This window comes from Toxorhynchites rutilus, chromosome 1, assembly GCF_029784135.1.
Source record: "Toxorhynchites rutilus septentrionalis strain SRP chromosome 1, ASM2978413v1, whole genome shotgun sequence".
Taxonomy (NCBI): domain Eukaryota; kingdom Metazoa; phylum Arthropoda; class Insecta; order Diptera; family Culicidae; genus Toxorhynchites; species Toxorhynchites rutilus.
In genome coordinates this window covers 89170158-89179775 of record NC_073744.1, presented here as the reverse complement: position 1 = coordinate 89179775, position 9618 = coordinate 89170158, and the positions used below count along the sequence as shown (strand labels likewise).

Sequence of the window (9618 nt, the reverse complement as noted above, 5' to 3'; positions counted from 1 at the left end):
AATAAATGAACTGGATTAAAAAAAAAAAAAATTATATATAATATAAAATTATCTTCAAACACGATTTTCGTATGAGATTTTTTCACCACCTGTAAAAAAGTGTTTTTCATTTAAATAGAATACTAATTTGATACGGATAAGTTAATTTTTATTCATAATTTTTATTTTGAAAACATGCTCATTCCGCCTGAAAATTAATTACTATCTTTGACGTTCCCGAAATCGTGACACGAAGCTCAGTGCCGTCATCGCAAATATCAACAAACACAGCACAAACGAAAAACAGAATGTGAAAAACAAGTTAGAACCAGAAAAGAAAAACATCAAAATGGACTCAGATAACATTTTGATAAATCGTGGTGAGAGTGTTCTACAAGTGGCTGACGAAACGGGCTTTCCACCGTCGAGAATTTACGGAATCGAGAAGCAAGAAATATCATTGAGGCATTGCAAGGCGTTGGCCAACAAAACTATTCACTGATTTCGAGATAGTAATGGGAAATATAAAGGTAAAGAAACCAGATGCTGAAATCGACACAACTATCGTTAAGGAAGGATACGATGTGAAACTTAAAAATACGAATGCAATCGCTCAGCCTAGGCGCCGAAGGAATTAACCAAGAACATTCATAAACTTATCAAAAAAGGTTTAGATGGATATTTTAATGCTATTTCCGCGTGTTCTCATCTATATTAATTCATTGCAGCCTCAAAACACAAATCTTATTTATGTTATGGATTAAGGGATGTTCAAGTGCGTCCGCGGAATAATGAAACAGGGTAAGCAATGTGTATATTGTGTGTTGAAATGGGTGTTGCAATTTACAAAAAAGTCTAATAAAGTCATATATCTAATCGGAAGTCTCTAATTCGCATCTCAATTTTTACAGGATTGTTATTTTCGCTGCAGAAAAGTGGAAATCATGTGTCGCTTGCCAACTGTTTGTGAGAAACGCAATATCCCATATTGCTATACGCCGAGTCGGAAAGACTCGAGAGCAGCAATGGGTGTGAAACGAGGCACAGTTACAATGCTAATCCGAGAGCAGCCCGATTATCAAGAACAGTTCGATAAACTAAAAGTGAAAAATCAATGCCGTCAACACGAATATACCATTATGCGAGTTTTTACAACACGATAAATTTTTAAGAGTGTTTCAACCATTTTTCCAATCAAGACAACTTATGGTGTTACAATCAATTATTTTGTATTTTTGTTATCATGCCATATACCTAATTACAATTCACTATTGTTATTCGCCAAGAAGGCAAATAATTTCATTTTCATATTCGTTTTTCCATTTTTCGACTTCCACTAATTTATGGTCATCACCAACAGCAATAAGAACATTTTTAAGTACATCCATGATGCTGATAGCCTTCTTATAATGCGTTTTTCGGATTGACTGCTCCAAGAGTACATATAACCCGAAGTACTAAGATCACCCTCAGCACTTTCGTTAGCATCGCAATCTTGCTCTTCATGGTCGGCCTCGAAAAAGTCACCACCAGAGGCAATATACTGGGTCAATTGCTCGTCGGTATATATTTGCGCTACATCTATGTTGTCTGAGTTGCTTAGCCATTCTTGAACTTCTTCTTCGGTCAGTACGTAGTTTGGATCAACGAGTTGCACTACTTTAGAAAGCAACACGCGGGGGTCACTTGTTGGTGATGAAATTGTGAAATCGTTGAACGAGTTATAGTTTTCATCTTGACTGACACTTAAGAGATTGCGCCAACAGTTAGCAATCGTTTCTGGAGTTATAGTGGCCCACGCATCAGTCGCTAGTTCAATAGCGTCATAAAGGCTAAATGATTTGATAACTTCTGTGACTGGACAATCGCTGTCAGTTTCCAACAGAACACGGCGCAGAAAATTCGATTTGTAGATAACTAAAAAATAAAAATAATATTCACTATCTTGGACTCGAAAATGTAATGACATTGTTACCCTTAAAAGCATTGATGATGCCTTGATCCATAGGCTGCAGAATGCTTGTCACATTTGGAGGAAGGAAGATCACCTGAATTTCTGCGTCATCCACTTGAAACTTATCTTTACTGCAATGTGCGGTGCAATTATCTAAAATTAGAAGCTCTTTAGCCGGTCTATTCTGTGCAGCTGCCTTCCGTTTGATTTCAGGAACGAAGACAATCAGTAAACGTCGCACTAGTTTGCCACGCTTTCTTATTTGAAAAATAGTGTATCCCATCAGGCACGCCTTGCGTTTTAAAGCATCTAGGATTTGCTGCGCGGCCAAGCACTTGTAATGGTAGTTTGTGGCTACCACTTGCATTGCTGCAAGGTGTAATTGTCAGTCGCTCCTTCAAAGACTTGCGTCCGGGTGCAGTTTTTTCGCTAAAACTAACCAATGACTTTGAAGGCAAGGCCTTTACAACTAATGCCGTCTCATCAGCGTTATAAATATCATCAGCACTATAGTTGTTTGAAGTTATAATCTCCGTCAATTTATTCTTAAACGGTTCAACCGCAGCAATATCCGCGTCAAGTTTCTCTCCAGAGACAGTTAACGTTCTGATCCCGTTTCTAGCTTTGAAGCTACGTAACCAACCATAACTTGCTCTAAATCGACAACCGGGCGTCGTGCACGATGTTTCGTGGAGAAGCTTGCATTTTTCACATAAGAGTGCATCTGATATCGGTTGTAAGTATCGGCTAGCTCAGAGGTTATTATGACCTCAGGGTCGGCTCTTCACCGATAACGCGCCGTGGACTCACTTTTCAACGGAAGATTACGGAATAAAGTAGAACCACTATATCATGAGGATTCGTTATTCAATAAGAAGAGAAAGGTAAGTATCTTTATATATCTATATTTATTTCTTTTCAGGTTTAAAGGTTAGTATATTGATGCGGCCGAACAGGAACAGATGGGAACCAGGTAAGTCCGAAGAATAGAGAGAGAGATTTTGGCGGATTTTCTACTCACGCACGGTGCCCGCACACGGGGGTCGATCTCATCGGTTCCAGTATCGGTGAGCGAGGCTAGGCTCTACCAGACCTCACCGTACTGCCCTCAAAAGCGTCCAACCGACTTACCCGTATGCGTGTGGAACAACGATTACGAGGGGGGCTCGCTGACCACCGGCACTGAGGTACCTCCACCGTCGGATTTCTTCTGCGAGGAGGGCGGATGTCACCCGGCGTGGACGGTCCCTGGGAGCTGTGACTTCTCCTGCCCCTATTTACTCCCGCACTTTCACTTGAACTCTTGGTAGGTAATTCCAACTTTAATTTTTCTCGAATCTCGACTTGATTCCTTCGACGGTCCGTGAGCTAAGAAGGAGTCGAGTCATCCTTCTTTCATTCAAAGCTCGAATTCCTCTTTCTTCTCTTCATTTTCATCTTTCTCTCTCTCTCTCTCTCTCTCTCTTTCTCTTTCTCTACTGCTTCCTTTCCAGCTATTCCTTCGTCATTCGGGACCGGAAATCTCCCAACCGAATGTTAGGTCTCATTGTACATATTGTGTTAGTAGTTTTACAATTGTTTCCGTTTTGTTTTGACAGCATACATTGCCTTTCAGGTAGGTATCAAAGTGGATTGGGTAAGTATGAGTGGGATTTATTTTAGGTTGCGCGATTTAAACTGTCATTCAATTCTTATTATTGAATCAATGGCTCTATTTTGTTCCGGTTGTTTTCAACCGTAACAATTATCCCTCCCTCGAGGGAAAAAATTACGAAACCGAAAGAAATATTTTGTAATTTTTTTTATATAATTATACCTTTTCCAGTACGACGCTGGCATAAATATTCTCCATTTTATCCTGTATTTTAATGTCACTTACATCAATACTTTTCATCAGCTCTTAAGAGTGGGAAAACTGTTTTGAAAGCCTGCTTCCTAACCTAGTCTTCACATCTAACTCAATTTCTATTCTGCTAATTATCTTCTGCTGGCACTTCGCAGCCTCTTGCTTCATCTCCTTCTCCATCTCGACTGCTTCCAGTAGCTTACATCGCTGTGGCATTATATCTTGAGAATTGAAGATTAACATTCATTTACCGCGTTCAATTCATTTAGAACATTCAACAAAGTCTGTTGTCTTTTCCTTGATATATCTCTCAAGGGAACAGGACTACGTTCTGAAGGAACATCTGAAATTTGGGCCCTTCGAGACAAACTCATCATCAAACTACATGATAATTCCTTTAATTTCCCTCGTTTTGAGATGTACTCATTGTTCATAAATTTTTCTCTGAACCGAGGATAATACGGCCTAATAGTAAACATACTTTAGACCTGCACTTCGAGACTCACTCGTCGTCGAAGTATGAACATTCAAGTTCAAGTTCATTGATGATTTTCATAATTTTCCATAAACTCTGTTGTTTTATAATTCAGAGATATTTAATATTTATTAGCATTCAAAAACTACTATATTTATTAGATATATTAATGATTTCATCCAGAAATGTTATTGCGAGAGCTCAAACAAAACTCGCCATATTGATCCTGTGTGTGTCCCCCGCGACAAGATGTGAGCCGGATCTCTTATCAGTAATAATGATAAAAGGATGGCGGGATATTAACAATAGGAGCTCAGTGGCGGGATAAATAGCTGTCATGTTCAACAATGGCCCATGTTAGATGTAACGCCATGTGAACGAAGGTGGTTATCTGTTTTCTGCTGAATCCGAACAATTGGTTCGAAATACAGTTTCTATCTTCTAGCCTGGTTTCAGATGCACTGCTGGCCAAACACCGAGTAAGTTCCCGTTCAAATCTTCTAATTCATATGAAGAGGAACCCTTTCTACTAACTATCCGAGCAGGTATATATTGAGGGCCGTATTTAGCACTATATTTTTCAGCTGCGCTTGATACTTTCATATTTCTACGATAAACTAATTGTCCTATTTCGTATGCTTTATTGAAAGTTCGACTGCGAAGGTTATAACGCCTTTGACTTTCGCAATGTGCCTTCTTTAAATTTTTCATGACCAGTTCATGTATTTTGGAAAACATTTCTTTCTGCCGAGAGGCACGTTCTTCAGTGGTCAGATAAGAATCTTGATAAAGACGATGCTCTGACCCCTTAACCATCATTTCATAACCATGTGTGACGAAAAAGGGAGTTAATTCGGTGGCAGAATGAACAGTCGAGTTAAGAATTGTCTCGATCTCTGACAATCTACTGTCCCAACAACGCTGGTCGTCCTTGACGTAGGAACGAATAGCACAGTTTACGGTCCGATTGAGTCGCTCAACCGGATTGGCCTGTGAATGATATTTCGAGTTGAGCCAATGTCGAACTCCGAATTTGTCGATAAAATTTTTAAATTCCTTCGAAAGAAAACACGACGCGTTATCCGAAATCAGTACTTCGGGTGTCGAGTGGCGAAAGAACCACTGATCCCTCAGTGTGTTGCAAAGAGTGACACTGTCAATCCTTCGGAAAGGGACCAACATAACCCATTTGCTGTATAAATCTATCACAGACAAAATGTACTGATTCTGCTTTTTACTTTTAGGTAAGGGGCCTATAAAGTCCAAGGCTATGATCTGCCAGGGATGCGTCGTTATACGTTGTTGCCCTGGAGGAGGAGTCAACGCCATATTTGGGGCCTTTATCTCCTTACATTTTACGCATGACAGGACATGTTCCCGTACGTCACTTGCCAACCGAGGCCAATAGTACCGCTGGCGAATCCTTGCCAACGTTTTATCTATGCCCAAGTGCATGGCATCATCGTGATGTTCCTTTAATATTATCGATCGTTCCTCAGGACTGGGAACCAATTTCCAATCAAAACGATGATCGTGCACGTGATTGAGAACCGATACGTATTTGAATAGTTCACCGTCACGAATTCGATAGTCTACGAATGCGTCAGGATCATCCGAGATTCTCTTAAATTGATCCTGATACCAAGAGGAAGTTGAGGTGGCGCTTAAGGCTGCCACACTCCTAGATAGCGCATCAGGGACTACATTTTCTTTCCCTTTCCGATGCACTATCGTCATATCATGTTGCTGTAAGGAGAGACACCATCGACTACACCTTGACGCTGTCTTCCATTTAGCGGTGAGAATATGTGTGAGGGCCGAAGAATCTGTCACTAATGTAAAGTGTGAACCTTCAACGTAACCCCGGAATGCCTCAATCGCCAGGAGCGCGGCTAAAGCTTCTTTCTCACACGCATGGTAGTTTTTCTGCGGAGTAGTTAATTTGTGTGAGAAGTAGGCTATAACCTTTTCTCCGTCTTCTTGATTCTGCGTTAATACGCTCGCGACCGCCACATCACTAGCATCTGTATGAATGGAGAATTCGCGGGAAAAATCGGGATAGGCTAAGATGGGTGCAGAGATAAGGTTTTCTTTTATTTTATAGAATGCTAATTCGGCACTCTCGTTCCATTTTAATATTTTGGTTTTTGTTTTCAGCAAATCAGAAAGAGGTGCTGTTACATCGCTAAAATCGGATATGAACCGGCGATAATAATTAGCCATTCCAAGGAATCGCCGCATTTTTGTGATCGTGTTTGGCCTCTCGTATTCCACTATAGCCTTTATTTTGTCGGGATTAATCCGGAGACCATCAGTGGAAAGCAAGTATCCCAGGAATGACAATTCGTTGACACCAAATTTTGACTTCTCGAGATTAATAGAAAGATTTGCACGTGATAATCGTTCCGCGACTTCAATTAAAAGATTAACATGTTCCTCGAACGTCTCGGATACTACCACGATATCGTCGAGGTACACGAAGACGTTCGGTTCTAATTCCCCGTGACCCAACACCCGGTCCATTAATCGGGACAGAGTGGCTGGACTATTGACCAATCCAAAGGGTAGTCTGGTAAATTGAAACATCCCCTTACCTTGTACACTGAAGGCTGTGTACCGTCTCGAGCGCTTCTCCAATGGAATTTGGAGAAACGCCTCCGACAAATCTATAGTACTCAGGTAATTTGCTTTGGGGAGCTGCCCTAGTATTCGTCCAGGATGAGGTAAAGGGTAAGCATCACGCACTGTCCTTTCGTTGATCCGACGAGCGTCTAGACAGAGGCGAACTTTCCCGGATGGTTTTATAACCGGTACTATGTTCGAAGACCAATCGGAATTAGCTCTCTCAAGAATTCCTACATCTATCATTCTATCAATTTCCGTTCGGACTTTTTCCTGCATTTTAGGCGGAAAAGCAAATGGGTATTGTCGCACTGGGGCTTTGTTTTTCCACTCTTCCGCGATCTCGATTCGATGTTCAATTAAGGGGGTAAGTGAAAGTGAATCTTTGTTGGCGATCTTAAACATGGCCATTACACTGCGCAACCTATGTTGCTCAGTCTCTTTTAGAATTGTATTACTACAACTTTCGGTTTGTGTTTTATCGGAATTTAAAAGATTACATTCTTGTATAGTAGGCCGGATGCGATTTTTCCTCCAGAAATCCATGCCCAGAATACAATCTGCTGCAAGTTGTCTGACTACCAACGTGGGAATAACTTTTATACGGTTGGTGAATGTGAATGGAAGGTCCAACTGTCCCAAAATGGTTAGTTTGGTACCATTAGCTGAACGTATAATTGTTGTTGATGGAAGGTTTATCAGTTTAACTCGTTGAAGTTTCGAGTATATTTTTTCATTTATTATAGTGACTTGACTACCTGAGTCCAAAAGAGCTTTGATGACAATATCGTAAATTTTTATCGATACGAAAGGTCTGTTATCATACGGTTCTGAAAGAGTTATTTCGCATGTTGAACCATTTTCATTATTGTATAAATTCTCTGGAACGACTTCCCAGTAGTCGGAAATACTTTGTTCTGTGGGAAAAGAATTTACGCGGATGGGGTTGACGATCGGCGATTTTCGGTCGTCTGTAAACCGTTTTTTCGACAGTAGGGGCAGTGTTGGGTTTCGAAGCCTTTGAAGCCACATACCATGCAGATCATACCTTTATATTGCCTACATTGTTCGAGAGCATGATTGCTTTGTCTACAATACAAGCACTCATAGCTTCTCGGAGGACGATGCGAATTAATTAACGTTTCCAGAGTGCGTGTGGGTCTGGAGGGGCCTTCTCTCGGATCTTCTTTTCCCCCTTTAGTCGCGTATTGTGGTGAATGGAATTTGATGTGATTGTTTTGCGGTTTATCTTCATATTGTTCTGCATTGAATTTAAAATGATCGTTTTGACTATTTAGTTTTTGTTTCTTTGATTGGTTTTTATTATCTGTATTGAGGGAAAACTTCTCATCCGTCTTGCGGCTAAGCTGATTGTTTTGGTCTATTGGATCTGTGCTTTCTTCTGAAATTGCATGAACCGATTTATCAGTTCCAAAAACCTTTGGAAATAATGAAAAATTCGAGGCGTCTATTATATGACCTGCTTCCTGGAGTTCCTGTAGGCTAGCTACTGGTTTCCACAGCAGAGCTTTCTTGTAGTCAATCCTCATGTTTCTTTTAAGTATATCTAGTTTTTCAAAATCATTCATAGGAACGGTCATTGACCTAAACATGCTTTCCATATCATAAAAGAATTCTTGGAATGTTTCATTTCGTTGTTGTCGTCGTTGGTAAATTCTACTACGTACCAATGAATCTAGCTCTGGATGAACGAAGGATTTACGAAGTTCATTCACCAGGTGTGGCCAATTCATCAAACGTCCGGCGGATCTCATGGACATATACCAATTCAAGGCAGGACCAGTAAAAAGATGGAGCGCGGAGTCAAATAATTCAGCTTCAGAAATGCGTTCTGAAAGAGCCAATTGTGATACTAACACTAGAAACTCATTAAGTTTCAATCCTTGGTCAGTTCCAGCGTATTTCTCTAATTTCCACTTTGAAACTGGTAATGATTTATAATGAGACTGACAATGTTGAGTTTCAGGCAAGACTTGTCTGTAATCGACTCGACTGCCTGATGGATTAAGAGTACCATATTCCGACGGATTGCCGTATCGCGACGTGAAAGTATTTGTATAGTGACCATAATTATTTTGATTCGGTGATGATGCTGAACTTTTCGTGAAGTTGACAACATTCATCATATCACGGATCTCGAATTCCCTTCTCATATACCACGGAATATTCTGAACGTGGGTGGATGAAATGCTAGTTCTCGATGTATAAATCGGAGGATTTGTCGTTAAGGTTGCATTTATTGGATACGACGTGACCACCGGTACAACGCGGGGTAGTGTATTCGAAGTGATCAAAGAAGTCGAGCTGCTATTCGCCAAACATGTTGGGTATTCTCTTGGCGGAAACGACTCTGAATGATAAGGAACTGAGTTCTTTGGGATTGTTCCCGTGTACGTCGTAGTAATTTGTCTGCTCACTTCATTCGCGTTCTCAGACAAGAATGTGCTTCTGTTTTGAGTGTGAGTATCATGGAATCTTCGTAATAGGTACATTTCTTTTTTTTTTTTATCTTCGCTTATTTTTCGTCGGCCTATTTCCGCCACTTTAGTGCCAATCACCGACATCAGGGAGGCGACTCCACCTGTTCCTACCTATCAGACTCAACAACTCATGAGCCGGGCCAACTTCTTTTACTTCCGCTCCGAAGGAAGACGTAACCAGAGATTTTTCGCCTCAGAAAATCCCAACGACGCCAGCTGGGATTGAACCCAGGCCGATCGG

General features: G+C 40.8%; 1 pseudogene; it reads left to right on the top strand.

Annotated features, from left to right (window-relative positions):
* Positions 1-235: 235 nt before the first annotated feature.
* On the top strand, positions 236-1173 carry LOC129763227 (H/ACA ribonucleoprotein complex subunit 2-like protein; annotated as a pseudogene).
* The last annotated feature ends 8445 nt before the right edge of the window (positions 1174-9618 follow it).